Here is a 20,916-nt window from a genome sequence, read left to right as displayed (position 1 = left end):
TACCTGCTGTGCTATTGCTCCAGCCCTTGTTATTATAAATTTCTATCATGAGCAACTTATATAAGTCAGTAACGACAGCGATAAAAAATATGGTTTCTAATTGTATCAGTATAATAGAACTATTTTATATACCTGGAATTTCAATTCCGTATCTCAGAATGACTTCTTTAGTGGACTAGTGCATTTTCCCCTCAGTTCCCTCAGAAGGTCTTTTTTTAATTAGCAATTTCAGAAAAATATTTATTTGATTAAAAAACATCAGTTTGCACACGCCCCCCATATAAATGTGTGTATATATATTATGCATGTAGCATTTTAGCACTGTAGTCCCGTTGTTTATTGATTTGTTCGAGCAGGTACCAGTAACATCTCTATTGTGAGACTTGTTACTGTTTTTTGGCATTTCGAATACATCATGGGGAGTTTGCCAGGCTTTGCCATGTGGGCAGGATACTCTCAGTACCTTGCTGGGCTCTCCAAAAGGGGCTGAAGACTCGAACCCAGATCGGCTGCATGTGAGACAAATGCCCTACCTGCTGTACTATTGCTTCAGCCCATTATGCATGTATATATGATATATAATGGATTTCATATACATGCATAATATATTTACGCAGATATATGTCTGTGTGTATATCTCAACTATATACTTACAGAAAATTGCCTATTACTACATACCACTGAACTTTCAACTTGTTCAGATACTAAAAGCAGAATTATTAATCTGTGGACTCTAAAGACATACCACAGTATTTTCATCACAATACTTTGTATTTATATTGGTGTCCTTCAACCTGTGTTTTGAGAATCATGTAATTTGATATACTATATGGTCTGATGAAATTGTAGAGCTGGTAGAAGCATTTTCTATAAAGCCCAGAGGAATTATTTATCTGATACATTTTGATTTATAGGAAGGGGTCTAAGGATATTATATAAGGTTAGTTCACAGATGAAATTCATTGACTTGATTTGATTTCTTATAAGTATAAAACAGCTGTTAATTCCTTATGACTTATGACCAAGTTGTTTTTATATTTCAGGTAATATTCAAATGATTTATTGGTGCCAGAGAAATAACACAGCAGGTGGGATGCTTACCTTGCATGTGGCCAACCTAGGTTCTATCCCCGGTACCACATATGGTTCCCTGAGCCACATGAAGAGTGATTCCTGAGCACAGAGCCAAGAGCAAGCCTTGAGCACCACCAGGTGTAGTCCAAATTCAAAATAAAACAAAAAAAAGAGCCAATCCATGTAGTTTTCTCTTGCTAATTCATAATTTTATTTGTGAAGGAAATATTTTAATCTAGACATGGTAGCCTGTGACTAAATAGACTTAAAAGAGAGTGACCTTATGAACATTTTCAAGTGAAAAAATATATATTTGGCAGATGCCACATGGTCTGTTTAGCTAAATGGATTGCTAGCTGTCATATTAGAAAGATGGCACTAGATTCAGCATCTTGTTGTGTTTTATTTGACTAGGGGAAGGGAGTTTGAGGCCATACCTGGCAGTGCTTAGGGTCTGCTTCCATCTCTGTGCTGGGGTGCAGGGGCCGGGTTGGGGGGAGTGACCTCTAGTTACACTTATGTGACCATCCCATAACAGGGACCAAAACCAGGATGCCCCACAAGCAGGCAAGCACCATAACCCCAGCTTCTCACTGACTCATCTTTTTTTTTTTTTAATGTCCAAGAAATAGTTTGGGAAAGAATAGCCAAAAGATGTTTCTCAAATAGGGGAAAAATAAAAGGCATTTCTCAGGAAAAGGTTTAACATTTTTTTTCTTAAATCATGCACTGGTCCCAACTGATGGGAAGAGTTTATAAAATATCATTACAGAGTAAGTATGAAATTGGCTCGATATTTTTGTTTGTATATTCCCTATGCACTATTCATGCATGTATGTATACATTATATATGAATTAATTAGAGCTGATTTATCTGTAAAATGACATATTGTACATATATGCTTAATTTAATACCTATTGATACATCCAAATGCTTTTAAATCATATTTGCTTAGTGATCACAACAAATCTATAAAGAAAGCAAGACAGATTTGCTTGTATTAAAGATAAGGAAATAAAATGTGATGAAGTTTGAAAAGCTATCCAAAATCACATGAATTCTAAATAGTGGGACCTGACCAAATCACTGAGCTCTCCAAAATAACACTTTTATAACTACCTACACTAAATAAATTTTAAAGGAAAGTACAAATAAGAAATAACTTTAAGTTTTCAAAGGCCACATAAACATATAATTGGGCATATTTTATTCTCTTCTGTAATTGGGTTTGTGTTTACAAATGTGAAAATATATCATATGCTTTGTTTCATTTTCTAATTAGTATTTATCATTACTGTGGTAAAAGTATATTCCCAAAATAGCCTCGATTGTTAACTTTAATATACTCTAGCTATATTCAGTCATTTTATTTACTAATCAAGCTGTGGAAAAGTCACATATCTCAGTTCTCAAATCAGAACTTTTTGTACATAAAACTAATAACTTTATTCCTAATTAACACAATAGACAACATCAAAATGATCTAACTTACCACACAACTGGTTCATACGTATATTGTATGTGTTTGTATATTGTATTGTATATTGTAAGAACACATACGTATGTGTTCTTAAACATAGCACGTGCAAATATAGGCAAGAATAAACTTGGAAAGCAAATTTAGAACAAAGGACAATTTGCTCACTTATAGGTCACCTTTTTATGATGTAATTAAACTTGCAAACTATTGCAATAGAAAACAAGCTACGAATGATTTATTCAAACGCTATGACCTGTCTATTCACTTCTATTTTTTTCCACTCTTTTCCCTTTGTTGTAGTAACCAGGAGTCACACTTGCTTAACTCTGTGACAGTTCCTCATTTGGTGTGGCTCCTGTCAGTCACACACTTTAGCTGAATTGCTTGCAAACATGTTCTCCAGGGTTACACTCCTTTGGCCATTTCAGTTTTTGTACATATTCTCACTGTACACCGTGCCAGAGGTTTCACTTCTAGCCTCAATATTCACCTGCCTGAGCACCTGTGTTGCACACACACACACACACACACACACACACATACACACACACACACACACACTCTAGAAATCACAAACTCTTCCCTGCAGGCAAGTGGAGCCTCAGACAGCAGAAAATCTGAGACCATGCATGCCTGGTGCATGTAAACAACATCAGGGATCAAACTCGGGGGTCTCATGCCTATGAGGCAGCTTCTTTTAGCCACCAAGTCATTCCTTGGACCTTAAGCTGTGAATCATCTTTATAAACAAAAGAGGAAAAACGGGTGCTGTGGATATTTTTAAGCCCCCAATTTGATCCTCCATGCCACAGGAACACCCCTAGGTATTGCCTTGCTGGCTTTCAGCACCATGTGGCTGAGCAGCACCCCATCACGGGGCCCAAGGAAGTGCCAGGACCATTGAATCCACACCAGCCTACTGAGCCTTGCCGGACGTGATTCCATGCTGCTCAAGCCCCACAGTCTGTGTCCCCAAGAAATATAATAACAGTTGATTTTTTAACAATTTTTTAATCAGAAGCAACATTAAATATTATGTCACTCCTCATCAGTTCAGAAGGCAAATTTCCTTCAAATGTTTGCACACTTAACTTTCCCCCCTTCCGTTCTTTGCTTCTGCTGTGATGATCATGAGTCATACACACTTGCTTGTGGTTTTTGTGCACTTAGCCATGGTGCTGGTCTGGGTCACACACATTTAGCTTCAGTGCTGACACTTCTTCTGGTAGCAGTACTCACTCAGAGTCTCTATGACACTTATATCTGTTCTCACTGGTGGGTTTACTACCCGAGTCGTAGTGCTTTTAGTTATGGTGCTCACTGGGAGTTGCACATTTTCAGGTAGAATCCTTAAACGCCAATTGTCATGTCTGTGACGGGTGCATGTGACAACAATGGAGACTGAACTCGTGGCCCTCACACTTGCCAGCAAGGGCTTTCAGTCTGAGTTACCCCAAGGACCATACATTTACATTTTTCATGCCATATGTTACTTGCTTGGTTGCTTTGAAAGTTGACTAGGTATAAATTAGAATATTAATGACTCACCTCACAATATGTAGATTCAGACATAGCATAGCCTGTTTCAATTTATTTATCATAAAATAATGATACATTTTAAGTGCCATAAAAGGGCAATTGTTCTAACATGTCACTTGATGCCCTGTATCATTGAGTCCCCATTTATTACAACTAAAACTATACTGTTAAACAAAAAATTCCAATCTAGTTAATAAAATGTAGTCGTGTTTATGAAACACAATATAAATTTAAAAAATGTATTTGTTGCCTTTTAATAAGCAGTTAGCATTTAAATTTCAGTCAAGCACATAATCAGTGTGGCATTTCTTTGTTGTGTTCATAGTGGGGTGTTGTCAAGAATAATTGCCATCTCTTAAGCTTACCTTCTCTTTTATCCCTATGAAATATGTTTTCATGTGCCAAGCCCCATTAGAGAAATAAATGGACAGTCACAGTTCTATTAAAATGCATACATCTGTGTGTGCGAATATCAATCATATGTGAAAGGACGCAGAATTTCCAAAAGGAAATGTACACTACCCTTTTTTCCTTAGTTCTTTTGCTTTTTTTCTTTCATTGTTTTCCCTTGTAATAGTTCCCAATTAATTTTTGACAATTAGGAGTACAAGTAGATCATTGTCTTCCAGTATGAGATATGCACTTTCTTATGTTACAGTGAAAAAAATTAAATGACTTAATGCTACAATATCCAATAACTACACTTATCAGAAATAACTTTTGTTATGTTTAAGAATAGCAATATTTCAGTGAATATATATTTCAGTAAATTCACAAATTATAAATAATAATAAAATAACAGGCTGGAGCGATAGCACAGCAGTAGGGCATTTGCCTTGCACGCAGCCAACATGGCCGACCCGAGTTCGATTCCTCCACCCCTCTCAGAGAGCCCGGCAAGCTATCGAGAGTATCTCGCCCGTACAGCAGAGCCTGGCAAGCTGCCCGTGATGTATTCGATACACCAAACACAGTAACAAGTCTCACGATGGAGACGTTACTGGGCCCGCTCGAGCAAATCAATGAACAACGGGAAGACCGTGACCATGACAAATAAAATAACAAGAACTTGGGGGGAACTTGCTATTTTCAGAAATTTTGAAATACAGTGCACATGTCCCTCTTAGACAGTCCAGCAAGCTACCGACAGTATCCCGCCCACACGGCAGAGCTGGCAAGCTACCCTTGGCATATTTGACATGCCAAAAACAGTAACGGTAAGTCTCACAATGGAAACGTTACTGGTGCCCACTTGAGCAAATTGATGAACTGGGACTACAGTGCTACAGTGCTAAATTCACAAAACTTCTCTTAAAGGACGTGTATTAAATCAATACATTCAGTCACAGCTGATGGACTTTCGAAGTGTGACATTCTTAAGGACATCAATGGCTATGACATTCTAAATTAGTGAACTGAAATAAGGAAACTGAGACCAGCACAGTTAAGCAAGTCTAATGTTTGTCTTGGTCTGACTGAGTCATTTCTATTTGAACTCTGTTTTGATCTTCAAATTGAAGGCATTAAGGTTCAAGCTATGTAGAAAACTTTTCCCATAACTTGACTTACCTGACAGGAGAAAAAAATTATCCAATATCTAGTCATTATTCTAAATTTCCCTAGATGAGACTTGAAACTACCAAAACATCTTAAGTATTTTAAATAACAGTTGAGGTTCATTAAAGTTTTGTTCTAAAATTATAAAGTTATAATGGTATAAAATAAAATACCTTTAAGAGTTCATCATATAACACATGGTGTAAAGCACCACAGAAACTTTAATTGAATAGCCATTAAGCAGTTTGGTTTTGGTTGATGGAGGACATAAAACTCTGTACCCTGTGGTGGGAAACAATTAAATCTTATGATGTACATGTCATTAGATATACTACTAGCAGACTTAAACCAGGTTTACTTTATAGAATAGCAGTAATCTCCAGTTAGAAGCTTGTCCAGGTTATAGGAAGTCAGTCATATTTTTACTATCCTGGCTTAGTTGCTTATGCTTATAAATATTAGAGTGTGCCTTGTGCCTTATGCTAATGGCAGTGACTAATGGTTGTCGTTATCTTCATTCAACCTCATAAAAAATGTCCTCAGGAGAGATTGTACATAGCTAGAATGCTACTTACACTTAAACTGTTTTTCTAAGTCAGAGTAGGACAAGCACTTAAGTAAAGAGGTTGGATAGTTAATTTATTTTGTTTTGAGTATGTTTGACAGTTGCTACTGTTCTTAAATTTACCCCGAGCCAAACTGATATCCCTGATAACCCAAAAGCGAATGCCTTATAGATGCTTGTGGATGTGATTACATAATGTTTTAAAGTTGTTCTGCTCATCTGGGACTGTAGGTGAAAATATATGATAGAACACACGAAGACAGGAATCCAACATGACCAATATGGAGGCTCATTGTTTTTCTAAATGAAGGTGAGTCTCCTCATTAGTGATTTTATTTATGTAATCTGCTTAAAGGCCAGGTACCAAGTACTTCATTATAAACCTAAATATGTTTAAAGAAATGAAGTTTTTTGCACTGCATGGAAGTTAAGTGGGTCATTAAAAATAGCAAGAAGTGAGAAAATTTTGTGCATTCCACATTATATTTCACAGCCATAGTGTTTAGACTTACATATATGTGATTTCTGTGTAATATCAATAGAACTTGAGGTTTTTAAATGTTTTGTTTGGGGACCACAGCCAGCAATGCTCAGGGGACTGACCAGGTTATACCAGGGACCAAATCCAGAGTGGCTGTGTGCAAGGTTTTGCCCCTGTAATAGTTTTCAAACTCCCAACTTTGTAATATATGTATTACAAAGAAAAGAAAAAATAAGTTAATAAAATATTTGGGATAAAAAAACACTTTCAGAGAATTTAATATTTATATATTTTTTGAATTGTGAGGGACAGTATAAGAACAGATATCACTAAGAAGAGGCAATATCACCCACCAGACATAATGGATCTTTACAGAACCTTTGTCATAATCTTTTTTGTGTCATTTTTTTGTACTAAATTAGTTCTATCAGTTAGAGAGTTACTATATAGAAGGTTTTCAGTAAATGTTTATAGAATGAAATGTATGAAAAGAAGCATAATCCTCTAGACTAGAACCATGATGTGTTCCCTCCAAAATCTCTAATCTATCCTAAGGCAAAGCAAGAAGAAATAAAGTTTGGTTGGGCAGTGAAGACTACATCTCATACTCAAATATATCTTCAATTTGAAAGAGAAATTTGTTTGTTTCTTTCTGCATACTTTTATTACAAAAAAACCTTCAAGAGTATAAATTACACTGTGTTTGTTTAATGAGGCGGAAAACTATATAAGAGATTTTAGAAAGATTCTCTTAAAAATTTTTAAAATTAAAAAAAATAAATGAAAGTGAGTGCATCTCCTAGGACCTTCATTATGGAGAGTTTGTGAGGAAGACTTCAACTGAGTTCAAAGGCTCTCAAAATACCATGCCATTTTTCATTTTGTCTCCAGAGACAGCATCACGGTTTTCTGCACAACTTGAATCTGACCCATGCTGAACATTGTTCCAAGAGTTCCATGTAAATTCTCCTGCACAATATCCCACTCCCTTTGGAATTTGCTTTCAGCTAGAAAATGTATTGTAGAGAAGGTGACCGTACACCTGGCTTACACCTGCTTTCGCAGCGTAATTATTAATAGCATCACCTTTCATTCCCAGGCTTGTCCCTGTGTAAATGACAAACTACACAAGCTATAAATAATAATAAAATAATCATAAAAAGAACTTGGGGGAAACTTGCTATTTTCAGAAATTTTGAAATACAGCGCACATATAATCAAATGTTATTGCAATAATGCACTAATGAGGGAAAGGTGGTGTTGCCTCATTTTACAGTTAAGGAAGCAAAGAAAGAATGCAATTACAAGGCCTCTCCTAGGGGGGAAACCTGAGTGCAGATGAGGACCTGATTCTATAACAGTCTGAAGGTGATACACATCTTATGTGCGTCTCAATGTGTCTGCCTTGGTTTCTGTTACATATTCAAAGATTGTCAGAGGCTCTAATGTGTTCTTCTTCCTTATAATGTTTTTATTCTATATTTTATTAGGACTCTGCATTTTAAGAGAAAAAGGATACTGAACTCCACCAATATCCAACCAGGTTGTTGTTAAGGGTATTATTATTTCTATAACAGTGTCCTGTCAAGTGACATATTTATGCCACACACTATATGGGTTTCTTTCCTGTACTTTCTCACTGACCCTTAGAAACAGTCCTACAAAACTTGAATTGTTGAATCTCAGTGGTGCCTGCATGGTATTTGTTGCTTCCCTAACATGGTCATAGGCTAAAAAGATTGGAAAATTTTATTTTAGCAAGCCTCCCTTAACCTGGCATTCTATGACTAGTTTATATGTTTCTTGGGGAGAGGGTTACAGGGTAAGGCCTAATACTGGCATGATGAGGATAAGTCTTGAGGACCTTAAGGGCTTCCTTAATACTTGTAAATACTTGTTATTTACTTTAGTTATCATGCATTGAGTGCATTCAGTGCTTTCTGAGAGCAGCACTTCAGGAACTCTCATCTTTTGTTTTTCTTCCCTTCATAGGCAAAGTGAGAAGACAAATTTGGATTTGAATCAAAGTAAGTTCACTTTCACTCCACTTTTGATAGTATGTTTCTCTGAAACTCTATAGAGGCTGACCAGATTTTGAGACCTTTCTAAAATGCAATGTTAAAAAAAGTCCCTGGCTCATAATATTGTTCCACCACTGTGTGAAGAATAGTAGGAAAGGAGCTCTGATGGCATTATACACAGGTTGTTGAAAAGAGATTCCTTGTCTTTTTCTTTTATTAACAGAACGTGGGGAAAATTCATGAGTGCACATTTTTTTTTAATTTTATTGAATCACCATGAGATAGTTACAAGCTTTCATGTTTGGGTTGCAATCACATAATGATCAAACACCCATCCCTCCGCCAGTGCACATTCCCCATGAGTGCGTATTTCTGTGTGCTGAAGAGGACAAAGTAAATGTGTGTCTCTGCATATAGCTAACAGACAATTAAAATTCAGCTGGGAATGTAGTAATACAAATTCACAAAAATGAATCCTGTGCTATTTTTAAGTGTAAATTATTATAATGTCATTTGAGCGGTGATTTTTATTAAGGCATTACTTATGTGCAGATTTAAAAAGAAAGTCAGGACTGGGCATAAAGCACTTGTCTTGCATTCAGTAAGGTGTTAGGTTTGATTCTTGACACTGAAAAAATATTTTCTAAAACCTAAAAGCAATAAATAAATCACAGCTGCCAACACCATTCTTGTATTGCTACCTAAATTTCTGAGGCTAAAGCTTGAAAATACAATTTTTTTAAAATTCCTCAGTTGATTATGAAATATAGTATGAACCACTAGATGAAAACATATGTGGAACATATTACTGTATTAATTACTCAGATTAAAGAAGAGGTTAGATTGATTGGCCTGAATTTTAGGGAGTTGTGTGTGTGTGTGCTGATGTTTTTGTTATTGTTGCTGTTGTTTTTGTTTACTGTGGTGTCAGGGATCAAACTCTGGACCTCAAGCCTGCAGAGTGAGTGATCTATTAGTAAGATACTCGCCAAACTCTGGTCTGGGATTTTAATATATGGCTTCAAGGAAAGGCTGTATAGAAAGTAGGAGAAGCACAATTTTTTCATTTTTTTCTATTTGGCTCAAAATTACATTATTCCTTTAAACTCTTTTTCTTCATTTCAGATTTTTTATTAGATTGCTCTACAATAAATAATGGACATGGATATTTCCAATAAGTGATTGGAAATGTGTGGGTACCATGTAAAATATCCATGACCTGGCTATAAATAACTCATATTTAAAGTTTTATTTGAATATCTGTAATTAAGAAATGTATCATAATAAGTAAATAAAATTAAGATTGAAATCTTCCAGAGGACAAAACATATTTTATTAAAAAATACATTCTTAGAAAATAAATTGATTTAAATTTCTAAATTGCTTTAAATTTACATTCTCAGAAATTTTAATAGGTTAAAATTTAGAATATCAAATTGGTTTTTAGAACACACCTCACGGGTCACGGTCTTCCCGTTGTTCATCGATTTGCTCGAGTGGGCCCAGTAACGTCTCCATTATGAGACTTGTTGTTACTGTGTTTGACATATCAAATACGTCACGGGTAGCTTGCCAGGCTCTGCCGTGCGGGCGAGATACTCTCGGTAGCTTGCCGGGCTCTCCGAGAGGGGCAGAGGAATTCGAACTCGGGTTGGCCATGTTGGCCACTTGTAAGGCAAATGCCCTACCGCTGTGCTATCGCTCCAGCCCAGAACACACCTAATACTTAGTATACTTGTTTGTTGAATGAGACATTTTGAACTTTTAGTTTATTCATTCTACCTCGTTTCTGGGACAGATTTTAATGATCTCTGTTTGAGGGATCAACCGTTTTCCTTAGGAAGGTTTTGCTTTAATTGTTTCATTTCTTGACTAAGAACCAAGTTGCTGGCAAAGACCTACCATCATCATTAGTTTATAGGACTTTAGGCTTTCATATCCCAGCTTGAAAAGAGTAAAGGGAAATAAGATAATTAGGCAAAGCAAAGAAATGCAAGCTGCTTAACAGGAGGGAAATTCTATATATTTCTTAAAGCCCAGAATAACAGGTACTGAATGACCTATTCCCAGACCTCTTCATGCAGGCAAACAAGCCAAGCCATTAGACCTGTCAATGGGAAGGAACACGACTTTGAAACATTAGCAAGCTCTTCCTACTGACCTCACTTATTTACTTATTTTTATTTTATATGTTATTTTACCCTGGTTTTAAAGGCATGATGGCTGGGGGAAAAGTTGCCAAGCAATTTTATTTTAAGGCATAACATCTCACCAGCATCAATCCAGCCATGCTTCCTCAGCGTTTTTTGTTGTGAGAAAAGTTCAGGATATTCATATTCCTCAGTGAAATTTTATTATACCTTTAAAAACAGTCTAATATCTCTCATATTCCAAAAGGGAAAGCTAGGGCAAAAGTGCATTGAGCATGTGATAGAAACATATTTATTACCCGTGTGTGTGTCCTGGAAAGTTGAGGGATGATGTGAAGGCACCATATAATATTTAGCTGTGCATGTCTATTTGAAATTTTGTTTGTTTGTTTTTGAGGGGCCAACTCCTGGCCATGCTCAGGGATTACTACTAGCTCTATATTCAGGGATCACTCCTGGCAGGGGTTAGGGCATCAGATGTGTTGCCAGGGATAGGTCAGCTGTATGCAGGACAAGTGTCCTGCCTAATGTTCCATCTCTCCGGCTTCTGTAAACTATTTTTAATGTTCTGTATCACTGTCATCCCATTGATCGTCAAATTACTTGAGCAGCTGCCAGTAACATCTCTATTCCTCCCAGCCCTGAGATTTTAGCAGCCTCTTCTTACTCGTCTTTTCTCAGTGATTGGAGGTTCTTTCAGGGTCTGAGGAATGAGATCTATTGTCATCACTGTATTGGGCATATCGTATACGCCATGGGCAGCTTGCCAGGCTCTGCCCGTGTGGGCGGGATACTCTTAGTAGCTTGCCGAGCTCTCCGAGAGGCATAAATGGGTAGGAATGTTAGACAGTTACTAATAAAACCCTAGACTCGGTAATAGAGAAGGGTAGGGAGGATCCAGAAAAGGGAGGTTGGGCAGAAGTAACTCACATGTATTGAGGGCTTAAGTTTAAGTTGTTTGTTCTCACTGTTTCTAGTCCAGTCGGCATTGCTCCAGCTAGAGGGACTTAAACACACTAACAGACCATTGGATAAACTCTGGCGACTATCTGTAACAGACACAGAGGATCTTTGGATGGACCAAAACGTAACTTCCAAACTTACTCATTGGAAATAGTGGTAACCCAATTCACTGCGAAATAACATTGGGGAGTGTCTAGTACCTGGTTCGAGGCTGACATATGAGTCATTGCACCTTTTTAGTTTCTCTCTTCTCTCTCCAGCTGCGACCTGATTGCCTCATCCCAAAAGAGCCTGATTATCTTAGTGAAAAATATCCCCGAAATAAATATGATTGCATAATTTTTATAAGCAATGATTGAGCGAGAACATATCTAACAGTCTAATTCACAATGCATTGGATAAAGCAGCTGAAAAGAAAGCGAGTTCATATTTAGAACGTACTTCAAGAGTAGATCATCACATCCGTGACATAGATGGCATCTTAAGCACAGCAGTAATTATAATCAACCAGTGTTATGCCGGAGCCATAGACGTGTGACATACAAATATTTGGAGCGCTTCTCTGCTAGGCAGCCAGTGGCTTTATTAGCTGAAAGTGGATCCTGATAGGACTGTTTATCCCGTGGAAATGGATGAATGCTCTGTCTTTATCCATTCGGACGGATATAATAAAATACTACCGAGTATTATGAGCATCAGCAGTTATTTTCTCACATCTTGACCATTGGAGGTCTGAGAGAAGTCAGTAAGGTCTCCTAAGGGCGTATTTCTAGGTCACGGACTTATATCCACACATGGCAGAAGTGGCTGGGAAACTGTGTGAGATCTCCTTTTCAGAAGCACTGATTCCATCTGGGAGGTCTCTCCTGTCACAACCTAATCACCCTCCCAGACCTCACCTTTCTGCACCACCATGCTGGATGTTAGTTTTTCGGTATATTAACTCTGGGGGCACACCTCCACTGAGACTATATACATTATGACCTGAGTTGCTAAAATTAAAAGCAAAAGTTTTAGTGTTTGGGGTTTGTGCATGCAGATGTTTCAATTTCCTCTTGACCTCCCACCAAAGTTAAGAATTTTTTCTTTTGCAGAAAGCTAGTGAAACCGTTTCCTGGAACACACTGATACGCATGCACATTTTAGAAGAAACCCAATACAAATGTTTTATAAATAAAAACATTGCATATTGGGTAAGCACTAAAGGAAGACACTGGTTGAGATGATGTTTTTGTTTAAATGACAAGGCTCAAACTTATCAGCTATGATTGAACTTTCCTGTTACTTGATCTTCCTGTACTTTCAAGGAGAATAGAATAATACTTCACAGGAATCTTCTGATGTTTATATGAGTGATAATATGTGTGCTGTACTTAAAAGATGCTATAGGCATAGAGAAGGTGATCCACAAGTATTTTCTGAATATCAACAAGCGATAAGACTATATGTTTTTTTTTTACCATCTTCTGAAAGACTAGCAAATTTCAGTGTTACGTTCCTTATAGAGGTTTTATATCTTTTGGAAGGCTCTATACAGCTTCCACAAGTTTGGTGAAATCCTTTAAATGAAAGCACATCAAATCGCTTTGAAATGCATGAAGCACTGTGTAAATGAAAGGTGGAATAATTATGTTAAGGCATCATCTTGAATTTTGTTTATACTGCATCTTTGAAATGAGCGTCAGATTTTTCTCAAGGCAGTTACTGCTCCTACAGAAACAAACACAGATGGTGCCCAAACCTCCCACTGAATAGTTTTAGGCAATGGCATTTATCAAAATACTGCAGGTCACTAAATGTACAAAGACTCAAAACAAACCCCACATCTCCGTGTCAAGCCAGCAGGATAATTTAGGCAAATAAACCTTTGTTTGATAATTCAGGGTTTTTCAAATGTTTTTCAAGAATGCATTAGCCCAGCCAGTAGAAAATTTTGCTAGGGTAAAATTTACAAAATAGAATTTTAAACGTAATTTTTAGGTAAAAACAAAAACAAATTTGTCTTTTCTGACCTGATTTTTTTTTCGAATTCAATTAAAACTCTTTGTTTTGATTCCCCAAGCCTTTCAGAATCAATCCTAGGATTTCAGCTTTCTCAGCTTGTGTGGCCCCAAATGCAAAATCAACAACAACAACCAAACACCTTTTTTGGTTATTCATGTCGATAAATCCTTATTGCTTCCACCTTTCCACCAAGCAAGACATTCTGTGACATGTGTCACATGTTCTCTTAATTGGCTCATGCCTGTTTATTCTTGAAGCAACTTCTTGCCTGTCCCCTGGCTCAATGCTGGATGATGATCTGACTCCTAAGACTTGCTTTTCCAGAGAGCCATCTTTTAAAAAAAAAAAAAACACCTCTTTTATTGAATCACTATGAGACGGACCATTACAACGCTGTTCATGATTGAATTTCAGTCACACAGTATTCCAGCACCAGTATACGTTTCATAACACCAGTGTTCCCAGGTTCCATCCATCAACCCCCCACCTCTATGGCAGGTGCTTGGCTTTTTTTCTCTCCCTCTTCCTCTCTCTCCCTCTTCCCCTCTTTCCTCTCCCCTCATCCCCTTCCTTTTGGGAATTGTGGTTTGCAATATCAATGCTGAAAGGTTACCAAGAATATTCCTTACCTACTTTTAACCCTCCGATCTTGTCCAGGGTGATCATTCCCAGCTATTATTATTATGGTGGTCTCTTCTCTATCTTACCTACCCTCAGCCCCACACACACTTGCTTCTGCCAGTAGGTGCAATGATAGGAAACAGGAGATTGGGAGGAATGGAACCTTCCCAACACTCATGTGTCCCCTATCTCTTCATAGACAGCAGCTGTCTCTTTGCCATCCTCTATTCCCATGTGTCAAGGTCATCTTGGCTGCAGTGCTCACCAGTTAACTCCAGATTGCATTATAGCAGCTCTGCATCCTTCCAATTTCCAGTATGGGTTGCTCCTCTTGTTAGAGCAGGCTTGTTTTATTTCCCTCTGGCTGGCTTTTTGTGCATAGTTTCATAATCTGTTTTTCAATTGCTTCCATTTCTTCCAGAGGGTACTACCATTTAAATACTCCAGGTGAATAAAACATAACCACTGGCCATCAGATACAAAATAAATGTTTGCATTAGTGAAGAGAGTCAGACAAAATAAAAGATTCATGTTAAAAATAAATAAATAAATAAATACTCCAGGTGAGCCCTGTTTTCCTTAACTGGAACTTGGTTGGCCCAACATATAATACAGGACTTCCTGCTTTACTGAATACTTAGGAGTGCAGTTAAAAATGTATTTTCATTCTTGGGTTTTCATCTCCCATTCTGTTACTTTATATTCCCCAGATGAGTGCAGTCTTTCTATGTTTGTCCCTCTCTTTCTGGCTCATTTCGCTTAGCATGATACTTTCCATGTAGAACCACTGGTATGCAAATTTCATGACTTTATCCTTTCTAACAGCTACATAGCATTCCATAGTGTAGATGTACCAAAGTTTCTTTAACCAGTCATCTGTTCTTGGGTACTTGGGTTTGTTTTTCCAGATTTTGGCTATTGTAAACAGTGCGACGATGAAGTGCAGATGTCATTTCAACTATCCTTTTTTGCCCCTCTGGGATATATTCCCAGGAGTGGTATTGCTGGGTCAAATGGGAGCTCAATTTCTAAATTTTTTTTTTTTTTTGAGGATCATCCATACTGTTTTCCAAAAAGCCTGAACCAGTCGGCATTCCCATCAGCAGCTCCACGGCTTGGAAGCTGGCAGCACTTGCTGGGGGAAAAGGCAGGTCAGATAGAGAAGGGAACACCAACTAGAGGGTGTTTGGAGGACCTTGTTGGGATGCGAGATGCATGCTGAAAGTAGACTATCGACCAAAAACGATGGCCACTCAAAACCTCTATTGCAAGCTACAACACCCTAAAGGAAAGAGTGAGAAAAAGGGAATGCCCTGCCACAGAGGCAGGGAAGGGGAGGGGGGGGGCATGCGATGGCTACTGGGATCATTGGTGGTGGAGAATGGGCACTGGTGGAGGGATGGTACTTGATCATTGTATAACAGAAACCCAAGCACGGAAGTTTGTAAGTCTACAACTGTTCCTCATGGTGTTTCACTAATAAAAATTAAAATGAAATTGATATCAAAGACAAAAAAATGTATTTCCGGGTTTCGAAAGTGTACAGCAGGTAGGGTGCTCACCTTGAATGCATCTGACCATATTTTATCCTTGGCATCACATGTGGTCCCCAGAGACACACCAGGAATGATCACTGAACACAGAGCCAAGAGAAAGCCCTGAGTACTGCCACATGTGACCCCAAAACCAAAACAGAAAAAATAATGTAATCCCTTATGACCTCAATCTAAGACTCAGAGACCCTTTTGAGCATGAATTTCTACCATGCTTGCGCCAATCCTGATTTCGCCCCCAGTGACACCTCCCTGGCCCCCAGGTATCCCCAGAAGAAGCTCTGGAGATTCTTCAGAATCACTAATTGAATCACTGACTCAGTTGATAGGCTATCATAAGTAGGGACCCTCGGGTCATCTGAGGTCCACTTTGGAGTTCCTCCAGTAATCCTCCTCCCAACTAAATCTATTCTAAAACTATACTCTCAATTCAAATGTATCAAACTAGGATTGTATGACTCCTGCAAAGTAAGTCTGCTAAACTTACATAGACTTTTGACTATTAAAACATAGATAGGTGCTGGAAAAATAGGACAGCAGGCAAGGTTGTACTAACAGGATGACTCAGACTTATGCCCTTCCCCCATCCCCCAATGGTCCCCTGAGCACAGTGCCAGTAGTAAGCCCCAACCACCTGTTGGTGTCACCCTAAAACAAAAAAAAAATCATATTAATGTCAGTTTTTAAAGGCAAATGTTTTATGTTTTTTTACATTTTCCCCTACGCCTCGTCTCATTGTATTGTTCATTCCCTTCCTGAAATGTTATTTTTCTTCCCTTTTTGTATGTTATCATTAATCAGCCAAATAACCATCTTCCCAAGAGTGTTGTCTAAATTTTTGTACGTACTCTATGGCTAACTTTGTTTATCCCTGATGATGTTGCATCACATGAAATATATTTCTGTCTCTCTCCGCCTTGAGTTAAACTTTACGCTGCATAATGAAAGAACTGTATCTTATTTTTGCTTCTCTTGTCTTCCTGAATTTACTCAGCACTTGACAATCACTCAAAATATATTTGTAAAACTGTTTCAGAACAATACTCTGAATTTTCCAAGGCCTCTTACGCCTGGCAAATATTAGCAGTAAGATCTTGAAATAGGTTTCACAGTTGGTTTGCCGTGAATCTTTCGTAGCAAGAATATTTTGCTAACATATCAGACACTGCTTATTTCACAAAATGACTAGTGTTGCTGACCCTTAAACAGAATATTTATATTTTTGTTGACCAGCATTGATAACTGAAGAAATAGACACATAAGAAAATCTACAGCATTTTTACAAGTGCAGGGCAGTTTCTTGAATCTTTTCCTTGTTTATGTTCTCTGGCACTAGAAATTGTATTTCTTTCTATTGTTTTCTTAAATTTAGGCTTTTCTTTTTAGTGTCCATCTAAAGATATTCCTACTGCCTGCCATTAATTAAGTAAATGCCATGTCTCTAGCTCATTTCCTTTTAAAGGATGAGTTCATCCATGCTCTGTTTATTCCATTTATAAGGGCTCTCTCTGCGCATTTTGGCCCATTGCCTCCAGTGTCATTTCTCATGCATCTGTTTATTCTACCCAGTTAAACTCAGAGCTTTGCGGTCAGAGGTACTTTTTCTTTTCTATTTCTTCACAGCATGTTCTTGCATAAGCTTGTGAGCTAAATATCTGCTAGATTTCACCAATGTCTGTGCTGCTAATCTTTAGTTCCATGTCAAATGAAAACATGGTTGTGCTATCTCTGCCTCTGAGAGCTTGAACATCTGGTCACCCGGACAAAAGATTTGTCTGGGTGATTCCTTTAGTCCAGATCAAAGGTCATGTAGATTAGCCTGTGTAGCATGAAAACTCTGAGACCCCTTTTCCATTTTTCTTTGAAAACAAGGATATTCTAAGATTAGTACCTTAGGCATTCACTCTGGCCTTTCTAGCAGTACCCTGCATCGGTAATTGGATCTCTACCTATTCATTTTCTTCATAACTATTCATAAGCATATAGGTGATATATAGTAAATGTATGTCCATTGGCAGTAGATATTATGAATTCTAACTTGTGTAAGTATGAAATATATATATACACATTTTATGTTTTCATTTTCTCTTTGCCTTCACTAATTTTATTCACCACAAGTTGATTCATCACTCATCCCCTAATATGCAGAAATATTTATTAGATAAATATTGTGAATGACTTGATGAGAGCAAAGAATTCTTTTCACACTTAGTCACATCATATCTTAAGTTTTGCTAACCAAAATGAGGAAAAAATGAAGAGTGAATAAAAAAGAGATCTTCGAAGCATAAAAACAAAGAGTCAATGTCTTTTCTCCCAAACATTTTGTAGATTCATAGCCTATCTTATCTCAGAAATGGGCTCTAAAACTTTCATTTTTTTAAAGGGGAGTATAGAATATTCCACTAAATAGGGAAGAGAAGAAAGTCTTGCTATCCACTAAAAAGAAATAATATATTTTAGTCAGAAAAGCTAATGATTTTCAAATCTTGCCAAAACTTGCTGGAATTCTTGCATTTACGACTGCAACCTTTGATGAGTAGAATTCTCATGTCTTTATATATCTGCAAATGTGCAAATCTTCTTTCTAAATAAAAATACCCTAATGACTTAAGAAATAGAAGTGAGGAATAGTTAGAGGAATGAAGCCGAGTATGGTGGGTTGACAGCAGGGGTTGTGAGCCAGATTGCCTGGCGTCAACTACTGGCTTCACCGTTTTCTAGCTGTGAAATCATAAATCACAGGCGAGTTATGTAACTGCTTGGTTTCTGTTTCTTCATTTATAAAATGGAAGTAATTATAGTACCTCAGCCATAGGACTTCTTATTAGAATGAAATAAGTTAGCGCGTATTAAAAGTACTTAGAATAATGTCTGGCAAATAGTAAACCTCTGTTTAAATTTTTCTTCTTTTTATAATTATTTTTGCCACCTCTCCAGCCTCTGTAATCAAATAGATTAACTACATTAAGGCTAAGCAATGAAAAAAAAAAAACAACCAGAACACACACAGTATAGTAAGTAACAGTAGTAGTAACAGGTGAACAGGGACTTGCGGACATCACTGATATGCATTGGAAAGGTTAAAAAACATGGGAGAATGCCAGTGTTTTAAGACTTTGTTATGCTCTTTTGAAAGGTAGTTTTATTTCATTTTTACTCCTGACAGGAAGTGTTCCCTCATGTATCTTTGAAACATTCTATGATTTCTGTGATTTTTCTCATTACATATTTGATCTGAAAAACAGCTGACAACAACCTACTTTGTAATAATTCCCATTCTTGCTAAAGAAGCTGAAGTAATACAGCTCAATTACTTTCAGAACCATTCATTCCAAGGTTATTTATCCTACTAGTTTTTAAAAAATGTTTTCCTGGGTATTTAAATTTGTTCCATTTTGTGTAACATTATAGATAAAAAGAAAAAAAAATCCCCTTGCCTGCTTATAAGTTCTTTATGAACATGTGTATGACTTTCATTTAAAAAATGTTTTCATTTCTGTTATGCATTAGACTCTACAAATAAGGTTAAATACAAAAGACAGTGAACAAGACAAAGTCTGCTTTCATGAAGTTTAGAGTCAGGAGAGAATTTGAAGCAAGAAACAAAATACTATCTCAGTTACAAATTATGTCAGAAATTAAATGGAGCCCTTGAAAAATATCATGAGAGTGGGTTATAGAAAGTACATTGTCTGTGTGAGCCCAAGTACAGCGGTCTCTTGAGAAACTGATATTGAAGTAATACCTGAAGTAGGAAAAGGATTTTTTATTCAAATTCCCGAAAGAGCAGCATATTCTAGGCATAAAAATTAAGAATGTAGATCTTGTATAGAAAAAAGCATGCTACGTCCAAGGGTCATTAACTGGACACACGGACAATAGAGAGGATGGGCTGAAATGATGGTGGACGACATAAGTGGCCTCGAATATTTGGGATTTTTTTGATCAGGTTAATCTCAGTGTTAGACCAGACATTGGTAAAAGTTACAATCAGAAACAAAAATGATCACGATAGGATACATGTTTTTCAAAAGATGACTCTGATTATTATTTTTAAAATGTAGGTAAAGGATATAGGAGAAAAATAAGCATAATTAATATAAATAAATGAGCAAAATTAAGAGGATAATTCAAGCAGGAAGTATTTGTAGCTTAGGCTTGAGAGTTGACAATCGAAGTGCAGAGAACAAGTACTAAAGATGCTTTGAAGGGGCTGGAGCGATAGCACAGCGAGTAGGGCATTTGCCTTGCATGTGGCTGACCCGGGTTCTATTCCCAGCATCCCATATGGTTACTCCTGAGCACCGCCAGGAGTAACTCCTGAGTGCAGAGCCAGAAGTAACCCCTGTCCATTGCCGGGCGTGACCCAAAATGCAAAAAAATACATACATACATACATACATACATACATAGGCTTTGAAAACAGAATATTTGACAGTAGACTCGAGTGTAAAGAGAGAAACCATGGACTACTCAGTCTGACTCAAGTATTGGCTGTTAATGCCATATATTGAGTCAATAAAACTAGAGAAAGCTCCGTCTTGATCAGGCTAATTTCACAATATGTATGATGACATCCCGATGAAGGTATTAATTTTGGCTATGCTGATGTGAAGCTGTTCCATCAGGTCAGAGATGGCTTCTGTGTACTGACCTGGGCTATTATTAGGTTCTTCGACTGCAGGTTCAAAAGTCGGCCAAGTACAAATTCAAAATTTTGTACATCCATTTCTTTTGTAAGTAGGTCAGCCAAGTGTATTTTTTAACCTTTTGGAGACTAGATGTTTTGCCTCCCCTGTGAATTCCCACCCCAAGTCCGCTGGCAGTGGATAAACCCATTTTGTAAAGACCCAAAGTCACTGAGCTCTGACCAGGAGAACAACCTCCTGCTCTATTGAATAAAC

General features: G+C 37.4%; 1 long non-coding RNA gene across 4 annotated transcripts in view; it reads left to right on the top strand.

Annotated features, from left to right (window-relative positions):
• The window catches only part of LOC130044744 (uncharacterized), a 49,635-nt gene that overhangs the window by 9,697 nt on the left and 19,022 nt on the right, over positions 1–20,916 (top strand). For all 4 annotated transcript variants that reach the window (XR_008795495.1, XR_008795494.1, XR_008795497.1 and 1 more), the window contains 2 exons: positions 6,448–6,526; positions 8,690–8,724. This is a non-coding gene — a long non-coding RNA (uncharacterized LOC130044744). The remainder of the gene's footprint in view (positions 1–6,447; positions 6,527–8,689; positions 8,725–20,916) is intronic.

The sequence above is a fragment of the Sorex fumeus genome, unplaced genomic scaffold (assembly GCF_029834395.1).
Source record: "Sorex fumeus unplaced genomic scaffold, SorFum_2.1 ptg000124l, whole genome shotgun sequence".
Taxonomy (NCBI): Eukaryota; Metazoa; Chordata; class Mammalia; order Eulipotyphla; family Soricidae; genus Sorex; species Sorex fumeus.
This window is presented reverse-complemented; position numbering and strand designations above follow the sequence as displayed.